We start from the raw sequence: 10,449 nt of genomic DNA on the forward strand, positions 1-10,449 counted from the left end.
TGAAGATTACCCGCTCTACCAGATCGGGAGCAATGAAGTTTAGAGCATGGAAGTCACAATCTTCCTTCACAGCAGGAATACTGGAAGGGCGAATAGAGGAAGGATATTTACCAACATCCCAAGTTCGAGGGTTGGAACTGGGAATTTCTCTTTGAAATCTTTGGCAGTATTCAGATGCTTAGGTATGATGGTCCTCACTGTGAGAGGATCAGCATCAACATCAACCTATTTATCTTTGCTTCTCTTCGGGCATCCATCGAAGAGAAGACCAGAGTTCTCAAAAGACTCAGTAAAGGAAACCATAATAGTAAGAAGGCGGTGGAGGTTTTGAAGAAAATCGGAAAGAGATGAAAGTAGAAAAATGTTAAGTGTAAAGAAGTTACATAAGCTTATGAAGTTGTTTGAAGTGAAAAAAGAAGTATGATACGTATAAGTAAAGGTATATACGACTAAAATTGTGGTAATGATTACCTCGAGAACCGGCAAAATATTTCTAAATCGTGGGGTAACACGTGTTCGGGGTATTAAATGCAAAAAGATGTGCATCTTATCAAGCGTCAGAAACATTTCAGAAGGGTTCAGAAAATTTCCCCCGCAAGAAAGGAATCTTCACCAACTTTCCAATGACACAAATATGTGCCGCCAAAAATCAGGGGGACTATCTGTATAGGGTAAAATCGATTTATATTAAATGTTCGAATGATGGCATGCCATATGAAACTGGAGGCAGACGGAAGATGAATCAAGTGGAAACCAAGACCGATGATAATGGCTTCGGATGGTGCTGTGTAGACCCCGAAGGGAACACAATCAACAGAAGCAAACGAATGTTTGCCACCGGTTGGCATTTAATAAAATATATTCCTCAGTATTAAATATACGGTCTTTACAGAGAATTTTGGTATTCATGGCCTGCCGTTACATATTCATCCCCCATTTATTGTCATTTAAGAGGGGCTTGATCCTAGGATCTTGTTCCCAAGGTATAGCTATAAATAGTGGCTCCAACGACCATTGTAGGACACGAAATTTCTGACGAAACTTATGTTACACATTATTCTCAGCTAAATAATACTTTATTTTCTGTCTAATATTGTTCTTATCGTTGTCTTCGGAAGCCTTGCTCCCAGAACCAAGCTACATGCTGTTTATTTCGATTTCAACGCTAAAGTCTTACATTTCATTTAATTTATTTATCATTTTGGGATCAAATCAGTTCGCTTGTCTATAAATCACGTAACAAATTCAACTGTACCGTTTTACTCGTAAACAAAAGGATGCATTTACTAGTTGGTATGATATTCCTATCAACACGAACCTTTCCTATAGGAAGCTTATTACTCCATATATTCTATTTTATGTGAACCTATTACGATTAGGAGAGTCAAATAAAGTTTTTTTTTATCATAGTTTTTGTAATTATTTTTGTTTACATATTTTGAAATAATATTAATTATTGTGATTTATAATACTTTTGATGTAGTTTTTAAATATGTAATTTTATCTCAAAAAAATTTAAAAATAAATATCCCAATTCACACTGAAAGTTAATCAGTTTGACTCGGATATTCTGAAAGGGTTCACATAAACTGAACTAAGGAGTTATTAAGCCGATTTGGTGATGAAAGACCCATGAACACAAATTAGCATAGAAGTTGCAATCTCCTACAAAGATCTGAATGTGTTGCGGTAACACAAATTAAAGGAGATACTAGAAAAAGACCAAGAATTATTTGAAGAATAGATTTTTTGTCTTTCAAAGGAGCCTGAATATATAAGGTTGGTAGTTCCAGTTATTAGATTAAAGGTTGATACACTCTCCAGTACCAATATTCCAAGCAGTTCCAGCTTTGCGCGTATATATATATATAGAGAGGTTGAAATTTGGACTGGACTTAATAACTGCAAATGGACATGGTTAAGGATCAAGCCGACCACGGCACAAGGGCGAGGAGTCGTCGTAAGAGGGATTAGTGCCGAGGTCAAGCAAAAAGTGTACGGAGGCAACAGTAGAATAAGTCTAGAATAGAAAGAAAAAATATTCTATTGGATATTCTTTTTGTTGTACTTTTTAGGGTTTCTTAGGAATATTCCCTATAAATAGGAAGACATAAAGAACAAAAACGGGGATCTTCACTTTTCGGAGAAGAGCACATTGTAAAGGGTTGACTACAAAGAATATACAAAAGCTTGTCTTGTCCACTGATTACATTGTTCGATATACGCTTTTATTCACAAGATCCAAATATTCCTTGTCCAGCTTCATTTTCTATTACTCCACGTTGTTGTCAAGAAGGAGAACCATCCAAGTCATCTAACATTTGGGTGATAAATTCCTCATTATTATATTCATTGCCATTATCTACATTTATTTCATGCTTTTAGTACTACATTCATTGACAATCATTGAGCATTTGTAGTTGGTATACATCATTTTCGGATTCAGCCCTACATAATCAATACATCTAAAACGTTAGATTTAGTGTTTATTATATTTAATTAGGATTCACCCTCTATTTTCTCATTATTTTGTTTAAAGAAAAGGTTTAGCACTTTTTGGTAAAATAATTTGGCGCCGTCTGTGGGGAGGTTCTAGTTAAAATTTTAGTTTCTTCTAGATAAAAAAAAAACGACAACATTCATCTTTTTCTCATTTGCACGAACTAACAATGGCAGGAAAAGGAGATGAAAGACTGAAAGCAGTAGTGGACGTCACTGCCAACCTCGTGAACACCATCAATGAGGTTGATGGAGAAGACCAGGAGAATGTGACGCCGACTGCTACACCTAGGTGGAGAAACTCACCTCCCCCTCAGGGAAGTGTAACCGCTTCACTCGAAAAGGGAGCCTCTACGTCCACAAATGAGGAAGCATCACCAGCAGTAAAAAAAACTACCGGAGACGTGGTTGACAAGTACTCTAAACAACATACTCGACAAACCCATTCAAGGGGCGAATAGAAGCGCCGCACAAGCGGATACCACATCAACCGCCAACGAGCAACCTCTCCCAACAGGTAACACTCACACCGATGTTGACGCAGGTAATGACGCACTTGTGCCATTCTGAAGAAAATGGAAGAAATGGAGAACGAGAATAAAACGCTCTGCGACCAAATGAGGGAGCATCAAGAAAGGGTTGATAAGATATCGGGCGCCCCAAAACTGCTAACAAAATGGGCCGTCGGCCGGTTCGTTGAACAACTGTACAGCGAGGTAGGCAGCCCCACATACCATACTCAAGACCTTCAGAATGCCACCATATTTGAAGATATACGACGGCATAACAGACCCCGAAGAACACATCATTCATTACATCACAACAGTGAAAGGCAACAACCTCTCAAAAGAGCAGGTAACATCAGTGTCGTTGAAGAAGTTAGGTGAAACCCTAATATGGGGAGCCTTAACATGGTACTCACAATTACTAGCACGATCAATAATAACGTTCGAAGAAATGGACTACAAGTTCGTCACCGCCCACGCTGGGGCTAAGAAGGCGGAGGCTAGGGTGAATGATATATTCGCCGTCAGACAATCTCCTGGCAAGGGACTCAGGGACTTCCTTGCTATATGCAACAGAGTAAGAATGAGCTTGCCAAATGTATCAGAAGGGATGGCAGTGGCAGTTTTCCAAAACAGGTTGAACAGGAATGGGTTAAGGGCGACCAGAAAGTTGTTAAGCAGAGTTATGAAATACCCTCCCACCACTTGGGAAGAAATTCACAATGCCTATTGCGCAGGGGTGAGAGCAGACGAGGATGACCTCAATGGTACAACCCAACGACAAATGTCAGTCCAAACAGAGTCGAGGAAATACCTCCGTAATGACGGACAAAGAGACCATTCAGGCCCACATCCCAACCAGGACAAGCACCAACCAGATGTCAGAACGGCCATCCCACCCTCTCCTCACCATATCGAAGGGTCGTCCAGGCCACATACAAGGACTCAGCGAAATGAAAGAGGTATGCCTCCACTCTTATCTACTCGCAATTTTTGTGTTTCCCCTTCATAAATAGTGTACGCACTAGAGAAGCTCGGTTGAAGGTGAAGTGGCCACAAAAGATGAAGTCCGACCCAAGTACCAGAAAGTCAAACGCCCTCTGTGAGTTTCATCACGAGCGAGGTCACAAGACCGAAGACTGCATAGCCCTGCGGCAAGAAGTGGTGAACATACTTCACCAAGGACACCTAAGGAAGCTGATGAGCGACCGAGGAAGAGCCAACTTTGGCCGCGAATGAGAGCAAAACCAAGGCCCTCCAAAGCCACCCTCCCCCGCCCGCCCCATTCAAATGATCATTGGCGGAGGCAACGAAACACCAATCAATCACGGGAAGTTCACCATCACACATAAACTAAAGCAGTCGATCACCCATGAACGGTATGATGACCTCGAAGACAATATCATCTTCGATAAGTCAGATACCCACGGTTTGACCCTTCCTCACTTCGACGCTCTTCTCATTACTTTAAGTATTTCAGATATTGATGTAAAAAGAATAATGGTAGAAGACGGGAGCAGCACGTGTATTATTAACCCTCGAGTTCTTGCACAAATGAGGCTCGAAGACAAGATAGTACCACGCTGCATAACGCTATCATGTTTTAACAATGCAGTTGAGCGAACCTCAGGAGAGATAACGCTGCCCATTCTGGTTGGGGGCATCACCCTAGAAACAACATTCCATGTCATGAACCAGGACGGAGCTTACAACGCCATCATAGGGCGACCTTGGATACATGCCATGAGGGCCATCCCGTCCAGCTTATATCAAGTAATCAGCTACTCCGTAGGGGATATTCAGCATCCCAAGCGAACAGCGCACAACCTAAGAATGCTACCGCATCGCCCAAGATTGTACATACACTCAACAATTAAAGGGAATAGGCTCGGGAGCATAGCAATTATCAAAATCAGGGCCCGAACTCAGCGAACAAAAAGACGTCATCAAAGATCTCGACATCGTGGAGGCCACAAGGTCAATAGTAGAAGACCTCGACCCCGTCCATATAGACAATAATGACCACAGTAAAAAGTCTTACATCGGCCATAAACTCTCAGAACCAGGTAAATTTCATAAATTTTTAATTGACAACGCCGATCTGTTTGCTTTCTCCCACGTATATATGCCAGGTATACCGAAAGACATTGCCACGCATAAGTTGAATGTCGACCCACTCTACCCGCCAGTACGACAAGTAAGAAGAAAATTCAATGCTGCAATTAATGAGGCCGTCAGTGATGAGGTGGATAAACTACTCGCTAACGACTCCATCCGAGAGTTGAAATACCCCCCAATGGGTCGCCAACGTGGTCATGGTGAAAAAGGAAAACGGAAAGTGGCGGATGTGTGTGGATTTCACAGACCTAAACAAGGCCTGCCCGAAAAGACTCCTTTCCGTTGCCTCACATCGATTAACTCATCGACGCAATAGCAGGGCACGAGTTGTTAAGATTATTGGATGCCTACTCAGGTTACAACCAAATCCTCATGGAGGAGGAGGACCAGGAAAAAACCACTTTTATCACCCATCAAGGGACGTACTGTTACAGAGCCATGCCATTCAGGTTGAAGAACGCAACGGTGACTTATCAAAGGCAGGTCACCAAGATGTTCAAGGACCAACTCAGTAAAACAATGGAAGTTTACATAGGCGATATGTTGGTCAAATCAAAAAGGAAGGAAGACCACATCGACCACCTGAAGGAAGCTTTCGATATACTAAGGCGATACGGTATGAAGCTAAACCCCGAAAAATGTGCCTTCGCCGTAGCTTCGGGAAAGTTCCTCGATTTTCTGGTGTCACAAAGAGGCATCGAGGTCAACCCCAACCAGATCAAAACCATCGAGGGAATACCGAAAGTGTTGACCAGCAAGAAATAGGTACAAAAATTGACAGGCCATATAGCTACCCTGTCGAGGTTCATCTCATGATCCTCTAACAAATGCCGCAAATTCTTCAACGTGCTTAAAAAGGACAACGGACTCCAGTGGAATTCAGAATGCATCGAGAACTTAAGAGAACTAAAGGCATATTTGTCCTCGCCCCCGCTACTCGCCAAAGCAGAACTCGGTGAGCTACTTGGCCATATCAGAGGTCGCAATAAGTGTAGTGTTGGTCCGTGAAAACAAAGGTAAGCAATATCCAATCTATTACATTAGCAAAACCCTGGTCGACGCCAAAACAAGGTACCTCCACCTCAAAAAGTTGGCCTTAGCATTGGTCATAGCTTCACAAAAGCTTAGACACTATTTTCAATGCCACCCCGTATCGGTGGTCACAACCTTCCTCCCCCCCCCCAGGAGCATCCTATATAAACTTGAGTTGTCGAGGAGATTGAGCAAGCACGATATAACATATCATCCAGGAACAATAATAAAATCGCAGGTACTGGCCGACTTTGTCGCCGATTTCAGTGCCAAAATAATGCCCGAAGTCGAGCAGGAAACTTCTCGTACCTCTACCAGGTTACCCGACCTATGGGTCCTATACACCTATGGTGCTTACAACGTGTCAGGATCTGGATTGGGACTCGTACTCGAGGTCCCAACAAGCAAAGTCATCCTCCAGTCCATACGGTGCCCGATATGACTAATAACGAGGCCGAGCATGAGGTCATGATTGCAGGACTAAAGCTAGCTCTCAAGTATGGAGCACGACGAGTCGACCTCTGATGCGAATCACAACTCGTTGGCAACCAAGTTACAAGGACTTTCCAAATCAAAGAGTAGAGACTACAAAAGTACCAGGCAGAAATTCATAAACTACTACCGAAATTCGACAAATGTCAATTCAGCTAGATACCTCAAGCACAAAACATCGAGGCATATGGCCTCGCCAAGTTAGCAGCAACCACCAAAAACATGAGTAGAAAACAAAACATGGTTACCCTCTTCCACTCGTCAATAGATCAACGTGAGGTACACACTATAAATTTAACTTGGGACTACTATAACATATTTGCAGGAGGGAATACTCCTATCAGACAAAAAAGAAGCCAAAAAGCTTCGAATGCAGGCGGCAAGATATAGCATCATAACCATGACCTACATAATAGAATGCTTGGCGATCTTTTGGCGAAATGCCTAGGGCCAAACCAAACAAAAGACGCGGCCTCGAGGAAATACATGAAGGCCACTGCGGTACCCATATCGGCAACCGAGCTCTCGTCAGATGCCTCATACGAGCAAGCTATTATTGTCCCACCACGAAGAAGGAAGTCGTCGACTTCATCAAGAAGTGTGAGCAGTGCCAGAAATACGCCCATATGATACACCAAGTGGGCGAGCACCTCCACTCAGTCACATCGCCATGGTCGTTCATCAAATAGGGGATGGACATCATCGGACCCCTTCTAGAAGGACGATGTAATATACGATTTCTTTTAGTTTTAACTGAGTATTTTTCCAAGTGGGTAGAAACATGTGCATTCGCCCAAATACGCGAACAAGAAGTTATCACATTCATATGGAAGAATATCATGTGCCACTTCGGTATCCCCAAAGAAATCAGTTGCGACAACGTACCTCGGTTCACTGGGAAAAAGACCACCGAGTTCTTTGAGAAATGGCACATCAAACGAATACTCTCCACGCCATATCACCCTGCAGGAAATGGCCAAGCCGAATCCTCCAAGAAAAAAATACTAAACATCATGAAGAAGAAACTCGAAGACGCCAAGGGACTATGGCCGGAACTACTACCAGAAGTGCTATGGGCATACCGTACCATGCCAAAAATAAGCACAGGAGAAATGCCATATTCACTGGTCTATAGGACTGACGTAGTGATACCAGTCGAGGTTAGGGAACCAAGTTTGAGATACTCTAATGAGAGTGGACCAAGCAACGACGAGAATAGAAAGCAAGACCTCGATGAAGCGGAGGAGCGAAAAGACATGGCTCACATAAGAATGATAGCCCAAAAACAACAAGCAGAACGGTGTTACAACAAAAAGGCCAAAGGAAGGCTACTCAAAGTTGGGGACTATGTACTCAAGGACTAAACAAAGGCGAGCAAAAACCCAAGATAAGGTAAAATAGGAACCAATTGGGAAGGGCCATACAAAAGCACGGCAGCAGCAAACAAAGGATCATTCCAACTAGAAACAATAGAGGGAAAGCTACTACCAAACAATTGGAACGTCGCCCACCTCAAATACTTCAACTTCTGAGGACGGACACCCTCCAAGTCGTACTTTTTTTCCCTCACCCGGGTTTTATCCCAATTGGATTTTATCAGGGAGATTTTTAATGAGGTGATGAAGGGGACGTCTCGAAGTTCAAGTATAATTCATCGCCCCACCTATCGACTACTCCAGGACGAGTGATGAAGGGACTAGGTAGACTGGAACTTCTCAAATGTATGTATAGAACAAACAAAAACATGTAACAGTCTCCAATGAATGAAATAAACAAAGCAGTATGCAACATCTTTGCACAACTCCAAATCATTTTACATCCTACATAATTACTTGACATTCAACCTCGCACGAATTACTATACATTCGACCTCGCTCAAATTACTTTACATTCGACTCGCCTGAATTACGTAACATTCGACCTTGCTCGAATTACTTTACATTCAACTCGCTCGAATTATGTGACATTTGACCTCGTTCGAATTATGTGACATTCGACCTCGCTTGGATTACGTGACATTCGACTTCGTTCGAATTACGTGACATTAAACCTCGCTCGAATTACTTTACATTTGACTTACTCGAACTACGTGACATTCGACCTCATTCGAATTACGTGACATTTGAACTCGCTCGAATTACTTTACATTCGACCTCGCTCGAATTACTTTACATTCGACCTCGCTCGAATTACTTTACATTTGACTCGCTCGAATTACGTGACGTTTGACCTCATTCGAATTACGTGACATTCGACCTCGCTCGAATTACTTTACATTCGACTCGCTCGAATTACTTGACATTCGACATCGCTCGAATTACTTTACATTCAACCTTGCTCAGATTACTTTATATCGGACTCACTCGAATTATTCGATATTCGACCTTGCTCGAACTACTTTACATTCGACCTCATTCGAACTATTTGATTTTCGACCTCGTTCGAATCAATCAAACCTCGACCTTGTTTTAGTTAACTAATACTCGGCCTCAAGTCAGTCTGTTCAATTCTGCCAAAATCAACATTACGTGCAAATGACCAAAAAATCAGGGACTTCCCCACATAGCAAAAAAAAGAGAACGGGAATCCGAAAATACATAGCATAAAGGCAATTGTTCTATTTCAATTGTTGGATTGCAGTACTTTTTACAAAAGGCTCGAGGACGCCCTCACAAAAATAGAAACCAACAAAAAACTAAGTACAAAAGCTTTACGCCACATCGTCCCCATCAGCATACTCATCATCATACCAAGGATCAGAGTCAAGCCCATCCGCGGCGTCGTCATCATCATCCCCTCCAGATGTACAAGGGTCGTAACCACAAGCTTCATGAGCTGCACATGCCTTAGCATGAACGCCCTTAAGCTCCACCTCGAAAACCATCCCGAAAGCCTTCAAATACTTGTACATGTCGCATGGACCCACATTTCATACAACTCTCGCGACACACCAGGATCGGCGAAAGTATGAGATAAGACGGTTGTGCCTACTGTTGTGTCTTCTTGGCCCTCAGGACAACGACTTGCTCATTTAACTCAAACAACTCCGCCTCCAAACCCATGATCCGCTCCTATAACCTTGCCTCATTGAGCACCGACGTCTCCGCCTCGTTAGCCCGCTCGGACCTGCAAACACGAAGGGCGTCATCTAGGGTCGCCCCCTCAGCCGCAGTGGCCATTCTGAGTTTCTCAACTCAACCTAACTCTTCGATCTTGGCACTCAATTCATCGCTCAAGTCGATGGCCCTTGCCTCCTTCTGCTCGAGTTCAATCGTTAAAGATGCCACATGCGCCAGAAGGTCAACATTCTTGGCCATCACTCCCCTACTCACCTCGAGCTCGTCTTCCTTAACCTTTAGCACTCCCTCAAGCACGCTGTACCTATTGATGGCCCCCAAACGTTCCCCATCCCTCTCCCTCAGCTCTTCATTTTTCTTCTTCAGCTCTTCGTTTTTATGCTTGAGCCCATCACGGAGCGACTGAAACTGGCCATCATGGCTAAGAAAGTCGGCTAGTGTTCGGTGCTTGGAACAGTACTCTCTGTACTTAGAGGTCATCTTCTTAAAAATGGTCGTCCTCCGCTCCTCCCGTCGGTCGCGCTCAATCTCCATAATAAGGGTCTGGCATGCAAAAAAAAAGAGGAGGTCAATGCAAGAAAGTTACACATACAAAACAAACTTAACCTAACATGGGAAAAGCGAACTTATTCGTAAGGCCATGCCAGATTTACCCAGCGACAGGTCCGCATCTCTCAACGTTTGTAGCGTCCTATTCTTGGAAGCCATGCACGAGGGAGCGAAGG

This window comes from Nicotiana tabacum, chromosome 10 (assembly GCF_000715075.1).
Source record: "Nicotiana tabacum cultivar K326 chromosome 10, ASM71507v2, whole genome shotgun sequence".
Lineage (NCBI taxonomy): Eukaryota > Viridiplantae > Streptophyta > Magnoliopsida > Solanales > Solanaceae > Nicotiana > Nicotiana tabacum.